This window comes from Hibiscus syriacus, unplaced genomic scaffold (assembly GCF_006381635.1).
Source record: "Hibiscus syriacus cultivar Baekdansim isolate YM2019G1 unplaced genomic scaffold, ASM638163v2 tig00111837_pilon, whole genome shotgun sequence".
In the NCBI taxonomy this organism is placed as follows: Eukaryota; Viridiplantae; Streptophyta; class Magnoliopsida; order Malvales; family Malvaceae; genus Hibiscus; species Hibiscus syriacus.
Window position 1 is genome coordinate 1473379 of NW_024063194.1, and position 17030 is coordinate 1490408.

The window sequence follows — 17030 nt, forward strand, 5'->3', positions numbered from 1 at the left end:
GGTTTGTAAGGTTACTCTTTGTCCTCAAAAGAAAGACAAATTAGTGAATTTATGGAAAATCCTTAGTGTGGATAGCTAAGGTAGTGGACGTAGACTTTGGTTGAGAAAGTCGAACCACTCTAAATCGCTGTGCAATTTCTTTCAATTTTCTGCAAAAGCTTCCTCCAAAAATTTTTATTGCCAATTCACCCCCCTCTTGGCCGATTCCGTCAATCGATTAACTCAACAAAATGTCTCTTCCTCAGAATGTTTCAAGTCTGGTCCTTCATTTAGTAATGTTCTTTTGATAGGTACATGCGTAATAGGACTCTGGTTTACATATACCTGATAGAAAGATAAATGAGGCACTTCTACTTGTTAGAACACTGAAGCAATTAGTGAAGGGAAAACTAGATATGCCGATGTTTTCTGGGCATAAGCGAAAAGTTCAACCAATATGAGTTTTTCAACATTAATATGTCTTCCAGTTGATATAGAGTGTAGCAACAAAACTCTATCCTTAGTAATTGAATAATAATGCATAATAGATATTAAACGGGTGTGGAAAAAAGTGTACCATACACGTGTTGGTCTGTTAAGACTTAACATTTCATTGTATACACTCATGTTGTCAATTTATCCCACATTTTTCATGGTAAGCAGAAATTAGTGTTGACTTGTTCTAACTCAGCACTTATCAAATTATCCACAAAATATTGTAAGTTCACAGCAACATAATTGATACCCAACATCATATTAATCGACTTTGCCCACCAGTGGATAATATTTTCACGAACAAAAACTAGTGGTTTCTTATCCTTAGTAAGATTTCTATAAAACTCCCAAACTAGTTCTTGAGTGATATCCCCAGGATGCTCACAAAATTTCTTCCAATAGAGCGTAACAATAGTATAAATGATATAGTCGAACGACTGCAAGTTTTTCATTTAAGATAGGTTAAACCCTTGTTCATAGCAAAACTCTGGGTTGGAAAATTCATCGTTATAACAGTGTTACTTATTAGGCTCCATAACCTCTGTAGACCGTCGTTTGAAATGGGCAACGGCTGCATTGGAGGCTATCTCGGTGAAATTATTGGTGGTCGATAGAATCTTTTGGCATCAATTTTCTTCTTTGGTGCCTTGGTACTTGTTGGAGGAATGAACAAAATGAAGAGAAAATATAAAAAAGAGGCTTTGTGGATTTGGAAAAAAGAATGACTGAAGATAAAAAAAATGAGGGTTAAAAGTGCGTACATTTTTCATGTGGGAAGAATAAAAGTTTTAATTGAAAATTCAAATGTAATGAGTGGATAATAATATTTTTTTAATGAAAAGTGTTTATTGGGAGATATAGATGGTGATGATATAATGAAGAAGAAAGTGGTTTACAGCTCATAAATTTTGAACGCCCAAATTTTAACTCATTCAGTTGACTTATGCTATTAGAAATGCATACAAAATTTGATAGCTAAACTTGAACTAATTGCTAAGTAGCATTCACCCAAGAAAAATAGAGAATATGTATGCCTAGATACAGTAGAGACCTATACAGGAAACAACCAAAATTAAAATGAATGCAATAAACTAATATCAAAGTAATGTAAAAGATGACTTATTGAATGTTATAAAAAATTGAAGGTTGGGAGGTTCACTTAGTGTGATGGAAGAAATGTGTATGATTTATTATTGGTAATAAGGCTTCAAACGTTGTCCGTTAACTTTAAATGTGCTTTCATCAGCCAAGTTATTTATCAACACAACACCATGAGGAAAAACTTCAATAACCATCGAGATTTAGCTTTACAGGAAATAGGATTAGGCGAGAGTTGAATAAGAAGACATGCTACCCAGCTTTGAATTACCTTGGAAGAATATGTTTTTAATGTCATTTTTTACTCATGTCTTTGTAAATTTGTGCTCTCTCATAAGCGTTATTCCTTAGCTCTTATAACTTATTTATGTCAAACATCTATTTTTCGCGAACAATATCCAAATAAAAATTTAGTTTCTTCAAAACCCACATAGCCTTATGTTCCACCTCTACGGGCAAATGACAAGATTTTCCATATACACTAGGCAATATGGAGACATGCCTAGTGGAGTTTTGTAAGATATCCTATAAGCCATAATGCATCCTCTATATGTAGAGACTAATATTTTTAAGAAGGGTTGACAACCTTTTCAAGAATTTGCTTTATCTCACGATAAGGAACTTCAGCTTGGTCGTTAGTCTGTAGATGATATGCTGTAGCAATATTAATTTTTTATCTCATATCGATTTAATACTTGAGCAACTTGTGTACCAATTAAATAAAGTACTTAATCATTGATTAATGCTCGGGTGTTCAAAAACTAGTGAAAATTTTATTTTGTAGAAACCTTAACACAGCTTTGGCATTGCTGGTAGGCAATGCCATAGCTTCCACCCATTTTGAGACATTATCAACAAAAACCAAAATAAAAAAGGTTTCAACATGAAGAAGGATATAGTCTCATGAAATCTATCCCTTGTACATCTAAGAGTTCATTCTTTAAAATATGTTGCATTAGCATTTCATTGCGATGAGAAATGCTACCTATGTGTGGCAACGGTCACATTACTTGATAAAATCATTGACATCTTTAAAAAACGATGGCCACTAGTAGCCACATTGTATAACATTTGTTGTAGTTCACATTCCTTCTAAATGACCTTCATAAGGTGCACTATGGAAATGATGAAATGATTTGCTACTTATATTCAGGGACACGTCTTTTCAAAATTTGATCATTGCATTGCTTCAATATGTGTGGCTCTTCCCAATGGTAAGCATGAACATCTCTCATGAATCTTTCTATTCTTGGTAATTAATATTATATGGTTTATTACATGCCTTTTTGCTAAGGTTATTGTGTGTTCTTAAGCCCATTTAGTTGTATCTAGTTACATAAGTCATTCATTTGCATATAGTGGACTTTGTTTTTCTTATTTCAAGTATTTGTGAAATTTGTGTTGCTCGATAAGGGTTTGTTTCGGTGTGATGATGTGTAGGTGACTCAAGATGAACTGCCTGGAGAGGACGATTATACTGCAGCAAAAGGGATATCATTTCTATGTGCACTAGAAGAGAAACGACGAAGATATTTACTGACAACAGCCTATATGTGACACCTTACCAACTATTCCCCACACGTGAATGGTATATTCCCTTAAGAATTAGGGCACAAAACCCTAGGAATCCCATATTATATAAAGAAAATGACACCATATTTATAAGAGGATAAAAAGTGTAGGATAAGAAAGATAAAATTTAGAGGCGGCCACTTTTCATTCCTCTCATCTTCATCGTGGTGACCTTCATTGCTAAAGCTTCAAAGCGATAAATCTTGTTAGCCTTTAAGAGAACCAACAATACTTGAAGTGGTTTACAGCAGTCTACGACAGCTCTCAGTGTGGGATTCTTCTTTCACGTTTGTTGCTTGCTCGTTCTTCCTTTTTTACTTTGAAATGGGTTGCATTTAACGAATGATATTGGATGTTATTCACCCAGCCATGAACTAAGTTAAGTTGGCTTGGGTTTATTGTGGATGACTATGTTTTTGTTTTGATGAATGTTATAGCATTTCTGGTTTATATGCATGTATTGTTAGATGTTTTATCGCTTAGATTTGTAAGAGCTTTTGAGAGTTAGCCTTTATCTATGTTTGATGCTTAATATCGAAAGAGTTAAAATTAGATATATGTGAACAATGGAGTGGAGCAGGATAGCGAAAATCTAACTCAGCTTTTGAGATAAGGATACAGTTTCAACGACTAAAAAGAGTACAGCTTAATCGATATTATTTTGTTATTTTTCACATTGAGAGGTATTGCCATAGCATCTTCAATATCAAGTTTCTTACTAGAGATAGCTTAAAAACAACTTAGAAAACTCTATCGAGCATAGAATTAATTGTAAATCTTTAACAGTCACTAGAAGTAAGACATATGATTCTTAGATAAGCCCAATCGTTTAGACTTGTTGAGAGTTTCACACCTGTGAGGTTAGATCATTGTCTTATCTTGTGCACTATTTCTCATAAAACAATTTTAACAGAGCATTTCTTATTTTACTTTTTGCTATAGCATTTCATATATCTCAATTTTTCCATAGCATTTTCGACAATTGTTCATACCATTTTATATTCATTTGTTTATGTTCTAGGTACTCCACTCTAATTGAATTTCCATCCAATCCTAGTGGAGACGATACTCAATCATCACTTTATTACTCGTTCGGCGTGTATACTTGCACATTTTACATATCAAATTTAGTACACTGACACACACAACAAGTTTTTTACATTATTACGAAGGATCGACAATTAGTGATACTAACATTAGTTTTGGAACTGTTTCACTTTTTATTTTTGTGCATATTTACTAGTTATTTTTTTTTATTTGTATGTATCGTGTTGTTATATGACCCATAAAATATTTAAGGAAGCATTATTTCATTTGATACCTAAAATCAAGTAACATCTTCATTGAAAATACGTATTCAAAGAGCCATGTATAGAGTCCTTAACCGAGGAGGCAAGTAAGTTGAGGATTAGGAAAATCATGATCCTATAGCAAATCCTAATGCAAGAGTCGTTACTCATCCACGAGTTATTATAGATAATCTAGCTCTCATCTTAGATGACCTCAATCCTAAAATTATAGCTCTAAAAATTCAGGCAATCCACTTCGAGCTTAAACCGATGATGTTCAATATGTTGAAACCTATTGGTCAATTTGGTGGTGCACCACATGAAGATGCTAGACAACACATTCGAGCATTCTTGGAAAAATGTGACTCGTTTAGGTAACAATGAGTGCACGAGGATGTGTTTAAGCTTAAACTATTTACTTACTCTTTGTGTGATCAATCTAGAGCATGGTTGAATGGAGTTCTATCTATTTCAATGGATTCATGGGCATATTTGTGTAACCTTTTTTTTTTCTACGTTATAGTCCCCCTGACATGAACATCCAAATATGAAACAACATTGCTTCATATCACCAAGCAGATGAAGAATCCATGTAGGAATATTGGGATAGATACAAGAGATTACTTCGCAAATGCACCAACCATGGATTTCATGATTGGACATGAGTGGTTATGCTCTATAATGGAGTCAATGCCCCAACAAGGATGATGTTGGATGCTTCACCAAATGGCACTCTACTAGATAAGTCACCAGATGAGTCATTTGATATTCTTTATCAAATTGTAAATAATGACTATCAATTCCCTTAATTGAGGCTTGGAACAGGAAGGAAAATTGAGGGGACATATGAGTTCGATTTCAAAGACTTGGTTTTTACCCATTTCTCGACCATTAAAAATATGTTGAAGAATTTACAATGCCCAAATAAAGTGGAGGAAGTCAAGGAAACCATTACTTCTTATATTTTTTAAGGTAACCACCATCTAAAATGGTGTCCCAATAACCATGAGTTTACCAACTATATGGGGAACTTAAAATTGAGGCAATAAAAACCCCTACTCAAACACCTACAACCCAGGATGGTGTCAACATTTTTACTTATCACAGCGGAACTAATGAACTAACAATGTGAGTAGCTTAGATCAACAACAGAATCTAAGTGACCCACTAGGTTTTCAGCAAAATATGTCGTAGCAAAATGCCAACAAGGATGCAACATCTTCGTTAGCTTCAAATTCTTTGGATGTGACTTTACATGAATTTATGGCTAATACAAGAGCTCTAATGTAATACCATGCGATATCTATAAAGAACCATAGAGCTTTACTACAAATCCAAGGTGCATCATTGAGGGCTTTCAAAACCCTAGTGGGTCAGATTACGCAAGCATTACATGTACGTCCTCAGGGAAGTTTACCAAGTAACTCAAGTCACTAAGGCCCAAGGTAAAAACAAATGTAGTTCACTAACATTAAGGAGTGCCACATAAATTAATCAAGGAGATAAGTTTGGTGGAAGACACTAGAAGATTCTAGCCCCATGATCATTCAAGGTGAAACTATGTTGTAAGAAAATGATCCATTTCAGAATGATACAAATCGGGGCTCGACAAGTAATTATGCAAAGGAAACACAAAAAGATTCTATATCAAAACATCAACCCCCACTAATAGAAGAATAAGTCAGATACCCACCACACTTCCCTCAAATATGAAAGAAGAAAAATGAGGATCTGCATTTTAAGAAATTTTTTGATGTTCTCGACCAACTATATCTCAATATTCCACTTTTTTAGGCCATTGAACAAATGGCCATCTAAGCAAAGTTTCTTAAAGACATTGTTACAAAAAAAAGGAATGTTGAAAGGCTTGAGATTGTTGCTACATCAAAAGAGTATTCTCTGCCATAAACAAGTTACCGTCGAAGCAAAAAGATCTTGCACCTTCATCATTCCATTCACTATAGGTGATAGCTATGTGGGAAGAGCTTTTTGTGAATGCAACTCTATTCTAAATATAATTCCCAAGTCCATATTCTTGAAGTTGTGCATAGGGAGTGCTAGACCAACCACTTTCATCTTAGAATTAGTTTATTGATATTATGTTCGACCAAGAGAAATAAAGAAGATGTAGTGGTGAAGGTAGATAAATTTGTTTTCCCAGTAGATTTTCTCATTCTTGATCGCGAAACTGATGATAACACACCTATTATTTTGGGTCGAACATTCCTAGTAACCAAAATAATTTTAATAGATTGTGAAAAGGGCGAGTTCACAAGGAGACTAGATGATCATTGTGTTACTATTAATGTGTTCGATCCACTCAAGTTTATTGATGACTATGAGGAATGCCAAGTTGTTCTTGACAGGGATTATATGGTGGTAGAATAAGCAAAAAAATTGCTACAACAAATTCCTACAAATTGAGTATTATGGAAGGTTCAATGAAAATGTGAACAAGGAGCTCAAGGAATTCCCTTGGGGAGGTACAGTAGTCTAGCTTACTCATAGCTAGACTAGGTACGCATATTGAACCCCTAGATTTTGTAGAATTTACTCATATGAAACCATCCCTTGAGCATGCTCCTATCATAGAATTAAAGCCTTTATTGTCTCACCTTAAGTATTCATAATTAAGTAGTAATGAGACGTTACCCATGATAATCTTTGCTACCTTAACCCTAAGAAAGAAAATAGCTTGATAAAAGTTTTATCACTTCTTAATAAAGCTTTAAATTGGACTATTGCTAATTTGAAGGGCATAAGCCCTATTATTTGCATGAATAAGATTCCACTTGAATAATTCCACAATAATTCTTTTGATCCACGAAGGAGGTTGAATCCATTCATGAAGAAAGTTATCATGAAAGAGATAATCAAGTGGCTCGATGTTGGAGTGATATACCCTATTTTAAATAGTTTGTGGGTCAGCCTGGTACAATGCATACCCGAGAAAAGAGACACAACCATAGTGAGAAACAAGGATAATGAACTCTTTCCTATGAGGACCGTTATGGGTTGGAGGATATCTATGGATTATTGTAATCTTAACAAGGCCACAAAGAAGGACCATTTTCGTCTCCCATTCATCGACCAAATGTTAGATCGATTGGTGGGCAAGTCCTTCTATTATTTCCTCGATGTATATTTAGGGTACAATAAAAATTACATAGCGCCCAAAGACCTAGAGAATGCAACCTTCGATTTCCCTTATGGAACTTATGCATTTCGAAGAGTAACCTTTGGGTTTTACAATACCACTACCATTTTTAAATGATATATGCTTGTAATATTCTCAGACATAGTGGAGGAGTTTTTAGATGTTTTCATGGATGACTTCTCTCTCTATGGAGATGACAACGATTTATACTTGGGAAATCTATAAAAAAAATGCAAAAAAGGTGAGAAGAAGCTGACTTTGAACTCAATTGGGAGAAATATCATTTCATGGTGATCGAGGGATGGTTTTTGGCCATAAAATCTCTAAGCAATGGATAGAGGTGGATAAGGTGAATGATGAAGTGATTGAAAAGCTACATCCTCCCACCACTGTGAAAGGTATTCAAATATTTTTGAAACATGGGGATTTTTATAGATGATTCATAAAACACTTCTCATAGATATCCAAGCCCCTGTGCATTCTAATACAACAAAACCAACTATTCATTTTTTATAACAGTTTCTATAGTTCATTTAAGGAACTCAAGGTGAGACTTATTACATCACCCATCGTGGTTTCCCCTGACTTGACTGCACCCTTCGAGCTAATGTGTGATGTAAGTGATTATGAAGTGGGAGCAGACCTTGGCCTATGAAGAGGTGAAAAATTTCATGTTTTTTATTACTCTAACCTTACTTTAAATTATGCACAACTCAATTATACAACCACTAAATAGAGTTGCTTGTCCTAGTATTTTCCTTTTATAAGTTTAGGTCATATTCAATAGGTCCTAAGCATGTTGTTTATACTGATCACTCGACCATTAAATACCTAGTGACTAATAAGGATGCAAAACCTAGACTTATTAGTTGGATACTTCTTTTGCAAGAGTTTGATTTAGAGGTGAAGGATAGGAAATAAAATGAAAATCAGGTACCTGACCACCTGTATAGGTTAAAGGATGAGGATGTATGAGAAAAAACTTTATAAATCAAAAAATAATTCCCATACAAGAAAATATTATTTGTCGTAACAATTTCGTGGTATGGTTATATTGTAAATTTTCTTGTTAGTGGAATTTTTCCTCATACATCAAATAGTCAGGGTAATAAGAAATTTAAGTATGATGTGGACTTCTACTATTGGGATGAGACCTGCTTGTTCAAACAATGCGATGATCGAATGATTCAGATATGTGTCCCCAAAGAAGAGCAATCAGATATCTTGTTTCATTGTCACACAACATCGTGTGGAGGCCATTTTGGAGGTACAAGGACGGCAACAAAGGTCATTTAATTAGGATTCCATTGGCACATGTTTTTTAAAGATGCACAAGACTTTTACAAGGACTGAGATAAATGCTAACGGACAGGGAATATCTCTTGAAGACACGAAATGCCTTTGAAAAATAACTTGAAATTAGAGGTTTTGGATGTTTGGGGGCTAGATTTCATAGGACCCTTGCCTTATTCCTTTGGTGATTTGTATATCCTACTTATGTTGAATTATGTGTCCAAGTGGGTATATGCCATAGCTAGTCCTAGGAAAGACTGAAATATAGTCTTAATATTTCTTCACAATAATATTTTTACAAGATTTAGATCCCTAGAGCCGTCATAAGTGATGAAGGAACCCACTTCGATAACAAGTTTATTGCCAATGTATTGCAATGAAACAATGTGAGGCATAAGATTGCTACAACATATCACCCTTAGACCAATGGTCAAGCTAAAATCTCCAATTGCGAGATAAAAAAATATCGGAGAAGGTGGTGAACCCAAATAGTAAGGATTGGTTCCCAAATCTAGATGAGGCACTGTGAACAACCTTCAAAACGCCCCTTGGAATGCCTCCGTTCAAATTAGTTTTTGGAAAGGCTTGTCATATCTCGGTAAAACTTGAACACAAGGCATATTGGGTCATTAAAAATATAAATATGGATGCCAAACAACCTAGAGAAAGATGACTATTTGAGTTGAATGAGAAAGAGGAGTTTCAAGCTCAAGCCTATGAAAATGCAAGGTTGTACAAAGAAAAAAAAATAAGTGGGATGATAAGCATCTTTTGCCTCAATAATTTCACGATAAAAAACATTTGCTACTATACAACTCAAGACTAAAGTTATTTCGTGGGAAGCTTAAGTCATGATGGTCAGGCCCATTTCAAGTTCACAAAGTCTACTCTCATAGAGTTACTGACATAAAAAAAATTCGATGATGGCACAATATTCAAGGTCAATGGTCAACGATTGAAGACAAAAAATGGTTCACCTATCTTGCGAAACAAATCCACTTTGTTCCTCAAAGATGTGAGAGACTTTGATTTCATTTACCTATTTCTTTTATTTTATTTTGTGTTTTACTTTTTTCCGCGGTAAATTTTATTCAGTTCGTTTGAGTACATAAATAAATTATATTTATGGTCTATCTTTTTTTCATTTAACTTATCTTATTTCTTTTTTTAGTGTTTCGTGTGAGGCTTTTGTTTTTGTTGTAGGTGGTATATTTGTATAAGGGAAGAGAACCTTCTAAATTTGGGCTTACAATTTTGTCTTTGCCCTAAATAAAAAAATTCAAAAGTACCCCCACTTTTTCATATCTTTTTGGGGTGGCGTGAAGGCTAAAATGAATATATTTGTGTTCTTTATTATTCCTAAAATTCCATGTAGTTATTACCTTATTCCTTATTTCTCTTTATTTTCTTACTTTTTATTAACTCCCGTTACATCTCTCCTCTTCCCCAAAAACATGCAAACGCCACACCCATTAATTAACACTCATTTTTTTAGTTTTCCTCTCATAACACTCTTCACCTTCAACTTCATATTCTTTGCATCTCTCTTCTCACGAAAGCTTTTACTTTTTGCTCTTTCTTTTTTATCATAAACCCTAAATCCATATTCAACTTTCTTTGTGACTATCGTCCATAATGCCATAAACTAGAACATCATAGGAGCAACAAGCAGTTACTCCGCTTACCAAAACATACTGATCAAAAAGTATGTTGATGATGCGGCTCAGCTTTGATTTAGAAAACTTAAGGAGATGAAGTTTCCCCCTGAAGAAGAATTGATATTTACTTTTGTGGATGAAGAATGATTCAATATGAAGTCAAGGATGTCATTAACAAGAAAAAATGGAAAAGATTTCTTACGCACCCTAGGAAAATTTATTCTTCGTTCGTCAGGGAGTTCTATGCTCACTTAACCAACCCCACACAGTCTATTTTTTTATAAACAATAAAAATATCAAGTTCACCACTGCAACAATCAACAAAATTTATGGCTTGAAGCATGTTGTTGATCTACCTCGTTCCTAGATAAAGCAACCACCCAGACCTACAAGGAAATCTTGAAAGAGCTATGCTTTAGTGGAACAACATGGGATATTTCCCCAGTCACAAACAAGATGACAGTTGAGAGGACATGGTTAAAGCCCAATACTAAGCTATAGAACCACTTATTGAAGAAACGTCTAATGCCAACCTCTCACCACATAACTTTTTCTGAACAACGAATGATCTTGTTGCATTCCATTATGATGGCAAACCCATTGATGTTGGCAAGATCATCATTATGAAATATACAGTTGTTTAATAAGAAAATCAAGTCCTTTGGTTCTTCCTAATCTCATTACTGCATATTATAGGTATAAGGATGTGTGTAAAGATAACATTAATGAGCTTCTAATATAGAATATGGGATTGACCCCTAAGAATATCTCAAGCCTAAAGGGATTAAATCAAGATTCCCAACACAAACACTTAAAGTGAGAGCCAAAACATGAGGGGAGAGTCGAATGAAATCAAGCACAACCTGAGAACTTTCTTCACTTATGTAAATGAATGGGATACAATATTGAAAAATTGTTTTTGATAGATTCTACCTCAAGTTCTTGTTGATTTCCCTCTATTCATATAATATTTGCTTGCACATATGAGAGTACATCCACCACCAAGCGAAGTTCCAACTCCTCAAAAGGAAACAATGCAACACAGTGCCACTACTGAAGTATCTACAAATCAACTTCTGCCATAGATAGACAAGGGAAATTCTCACATGCACAATCCAACACCACAAGGGCCAGAGTAAGAACCTATCACTGTGGAGAGTGACAAGGATGAAACTGTCAATTCAAACACTAATCCTACACCTGTAGCACCACAGGATACCACACCAAGTGCAAAGCGTCGCTTGAAATGCACTGCAAGCAGAATATGGATGTCCCCCACTAAGGGGAATGATGAGTCAGCAAATGACAACCCAACACCACCACAATCTGAAACTAAGTAGCCCATTGCATTCATTTGCAAGAAGCGTGTGAAGCATAGGACCAAAAAGATAACACTTCCATCAAAGTGAGGTATCTCATCTTGTATTTGCATTGCATGTAGTTTATTTTGTTTAAGTTAAGTTTTCATGGATTGAGGACACTACATCCCTCGATTTAGGGGGAGGTAGTGTTTATAGTTAAGCATTTGTATTTGTGGTTTTCAAGAAACATTCTATATCATTTTTTTGACTTTAGGATAGTTTTTTGGAATAAATTAGTGATACCCAATGATGAAATCTTTTTCATGGATATGATTCACTGAATATAAATGACTATTGAGATTGGTAGAACCAACTTTAGGTTATGGTTATTTACGTTGAATTTTATACACAATTTTATGCCTTCTTCGCTTAAGAATATTAGTACATTTTTATGAAAGAACTCTTGCCTGTTTTAGTATGATTGGTACTAATGAACTTCATTGATAAATGATAACTTGAATAATTTGAATTCAACTCCCTTGTACTGATAAAAAGTGAACAAATTCTTAGGCGTAACTATAGAGGGACACTCCTCTTTGCTATAGCAGTGCCTGGAAACCCTTCTTGAATAAATGGCAGTATAGCATATAAATGAATGAAAGTAGTCACGGGATGACTCTACATACAATCTCGGTGATAGAATTTTTTTTTAATTCATCTAGAGTGAGGGTTGGTAGTTCTAATAGGCTGACTCCCCTCGAAACAGTTAAAAATATTTAAAATAAATGGGAGTACAAGTTGTGCTTAAAGGTTGAAAGAATACGAAGGTAGAATAGGATACAATTACGCACACACATGCAAAAGACCTTGTCTTAGAGAAAAGTCATTGATCTCTTAATCTGTCTACCATCTTGAAGCTTATTTTTTTAAAGCTGAAATTTAAACCCTATAAGTTATTAGGAAGAAATTAGGGGTTATTGAACTCAGGTTCCACGGTTCGTAGGTTGAAAGTGGAATTTCCATCATTTGATGTAATAATCCTAGGGGTTGGTTGCAAAAAAAAATTCTTTATGTTATACTAGACGAGTAGAAGGTTGAAGTTGTTGCAATGCACATGGTGGACAGAGCTAAATCATGGGTTGATGAGTGTATAATGTAGAAGCACATGGTTTATTAGCATATATTTGAGACTGGTTTAACTACTCACTCTCTCCCTTAATGGGCTTTGTTGAATCTTAATTTGTTTGGTTATATTTTGATGAGCCTAAGTGTATTAAAACTACTGTAATCTACAATTCAATTGGTATCTAATCAAATCCACTTTACTGAAAAAGGAAAACATTGTTAATTAAAATATATAATTGTGGGCACATATATATAACCTATAATTTCATTATAAAGCATGACACAAAAATAAGTGACCAATTACATAATGCCTCGACTTCTCGGTTAGTAGCTTTAAGTTGACATCTATATATTGTTAATAAAATTAGTAGGCTTTCGTTAAGAGTTGGGTTAATTTTGGACCCGTATTAAGTCGAATTGGTTATAAAAATAAAGTAATTAACCATTCTTGTTCTTACAAGGTTGAATTCCATTTGATTTTGATGATCTTATCGGGGGAAATAAGGGGGAAATCTGATTACTCTTCTTATTTTCAACCCATTATTGTGTTCTTCTTCATATCATATCTCTCTCATTCATCCTTGGTAGCTTGGGAAAAGGTGGTAAATTTTTTGTTCAATATTCCTAGTCTAGATTTGTGAAGATAAGAATGATAATCTCCTCCCATATAGCTTCCATGCAAGCAAACCTTCTCAAGGTTTGACCATGGTGGGGGGGTTTAGAGAGCTTTTGGGTTTTAAGACTCTTGAGTGATTACAATTCATTTATAGAGTTAGGAAATCATGCATTTCTTTCTTCTAAGTTTTTTTTTATCGATTATTCTAAGTTATTAGATGAGTTAGTAACTCGTGGTTAGTTGAAGAATAAGGAAAAAGCTCCAAAAGCAAGGGTAAGGAGAAGCTTGTTTTTGGGTAAGCTTAAAATGATTTCCAATAGCTTAAAAGTAAGGTAACACACTTTTAAATCTTTCATATCGCTTGTAGATCGTTGTATACGTTTTAAATGTTTGTATGAGTTCATAGAGCATGTAAGTGCATTTTTGGTTGGACACATCTTTGAATGTTTTTTATGTTATTAATTCATGGAAATCTCCTATTTATGATCCTATATTACTCTTATAAGCTTTAAATGATGTTTGATATCCTTAGTGTGGCTTAAGGGTTGTGTTGGGGTGACATTTTCGTGTGAAACAAAGCATTTATAGGTTTGAGTATAAATATTGGATGAATAGTATTAATATTGTTCTTAAGATAGCCAAAACAAGAGGTTATCGGCTGGTAGTATCGATACTCTGTTCATAGAGTATCATATTATTCTTAAGATATTGATACTTAAGGTAGGGCATCAGTCCTATCACTATGTTACGAATTCGAGTAGTCGAATTTTGTATGGGTACTCAAGGCAGTATCGGTATTACAAAGAACAAGTATCAATACTCTAAATAAGGGTATCGATATTGGGTTTAATTTTATAAATATTGAATACAAATTTGATACCGATACTCAATGATAATATTGATACCTCAATAGGGTAATACTAATACTTCGCGTGGTGGTATCAGTACTATATGTTTTCCCCAAAACATCGAATGTAAAAATGGTATCGATACCACATGTTAGTATCAACACTTAAAAACCAGTATAGGTACATCTAACTAAAGTAGGCAAGAAGCTTCTTCTTATTTTATGGTTTAGGAAGAGGTTCAGGGTCACTAACACCTCTCAATAAAGTGTGCAAGCGAAAAAATTGATTAAATGTGTGATAAACATAAAACATCATGAATTGATATCTCATAAGACTTATGAATTTGTTTAGAACTTGGGAAATGATAAAGACACCTAAATTACTTGTATGTACAACGAGAAACTAAATTATATGAGAAATATTTAAATATATTCCAATTAAATAAAAAGGACCTTTTGTTCAGTTGTAAGGTACTTTAGTTCGGTGTTACGAACTTTAGTTTAGTACTAAGGCACTTTAGATTCTAGTCGGCTTTGTCGCGAAGCTATGTAACCATGAACTCCATCACAATGCTTTGATGCGATTGTATGCTTGATTCATTTTATTACTATACATAATTTTTTACTCATGTGGTGATTTCATGTAGTATATTAGAGTTACTTGTGTGGCATTGAGCTTGTGAGCTCAGCATTCCTTCAGCATATTTAGATTCCATAGTGGAAATAGGATCAAGAAACTATGGATTTTATGGTTGACTTATCGATGACATGATAGAGACATGACAATGTATGAGTAATAGTTGATCATTTGACCAAGTTGACTCATTTCCTTATGGTTTGGATGGATTTAACCTTAGAGAGGTTAGCTTAGTTTCACATCTGAGAGATTGTGAGACACTATGAAGTGCCTACGTCGATTATTTTAAAAAGAGATTTTCGTTAGAAAGTGCTTCATGATCCCGTAGGCATATGTTTTCACTTCAGCACCACATTTCATCCAAAGACGATGGTAAATCTAAATGAACGATTCAAATGTTGAAGGATATATTTTGTTGTTACATAACCAATTTTATGGGTAGTTTGGATGATCATTTTTGGATGGTTGAGTTTGCCTACACCAACAATTACCAATTAAACATTCATAAGGCTACTTGCGAAGTTTTGTATAGAAGAAAGTTTAGAATTACCTTGGGTTAGATAGAGCTTAACTATAGAAGAATGGTAAGGCCTATATTGATTCAAAAAATAAAAGAGAAAGTTTGATTAATTTATGGTCGTTGGGGGAGACGTTTGACAGAGAAAGATCTTATGTGAACTTGAAGAGTAAGGACATGGAGTTCGAGGTAGGCGAGAGAGTGTTCCTCAAGGTGTCACCTTGGAAGAAGGTACTTTGCTTCGGATATAGAGAGAAGTTATTTATGTACTTTATATGATTGTATGAGGTACTTGAGAGAGTTGAACCCATTTCTTATGAGTTAGCTTTTTCGCTAGAGATGGATCATGTCCATAATATATTCCATGTCTCCGTACTTTTAAGGTATTGTTCTAATTCATCCTACATCATTCTAATGAATTATAATGTGGTGAGTCATGATATGTTGTATGAATAGGAACTGTTAAGGATTATGGCATGAGAGGTCAAACAACTAAGGAATAAGAGAATTTTGCATGTAATGGTTATTTGGAGGAATCAATGCACCGAGAAGTTGACTTGGGAGCATGATGCGGTTATGAAACTACAATATCCACACTTTTTCTATTTAGGTAAATTATGAGAATGAATTTTTTTCTTAGGATGAGAGAGTTGTAACACCCTGAGTTTCAGGTTAGTTGTTTTGGTTTTACTCGTACATGCTATAAATAAAATTAGTAGGTTTTTATAAATAGTAGGGTTGAGTATGAGTTTTGATTGAGCCCAATTGCTTTTTTATAAAAAAAAGAATTTTTAATTAAGTTTGAAGGTCACTAAGGAATTAATTAACCCTTGTTGTTCTTACAAAGTTGGTTTTCATTCAATTTATGTGATGTCACCATGGGAAATAAGGGGGAAAATCTGATTATTCTTCTTATATATTTTCAACCCATTCTTGTCTCCTTCATCTCATTTCTCTCTTATTCCTCCTTAGTAGCTTGGGAAAAGGCAGTAACTTTTCTCTTCAACATTCCTAGTTCAAATATGGGAAGGTACGGACGATAATATCCTCCCTTAGAGGTTCCATTCAAGTCTACCATCTCAAGGTTTGGTCATGGTGGCCATGGTGAAATAGAGGGTTTTGGGGTATTGGGTTTTAGGACTCTCGAGTTCTTTATCCCATTTATAGAGCCAGTAAATCGTGCTTTTAAGCTTCTTCTAAGTTCTTAGATGAATTAGAAACTCATTTCTTGGTTTGTGATGAGTTAAAGAAGTGAGAGAAGGCTCCAAAAGCAAATTAAGGAGAACCTTGTCCTCGGGTAAGCTTAAGGTGATTTCTAGCAACTTAGGAATAACGTAACACATTTCTAGCTCTTCTGTACCACTTGTAATTCATTCTGTGTGTTTGTTATCTTTGTTTGAGTTCAAGGAATATGTAATTGCATTTTTTTGACATCACTTTGAATGT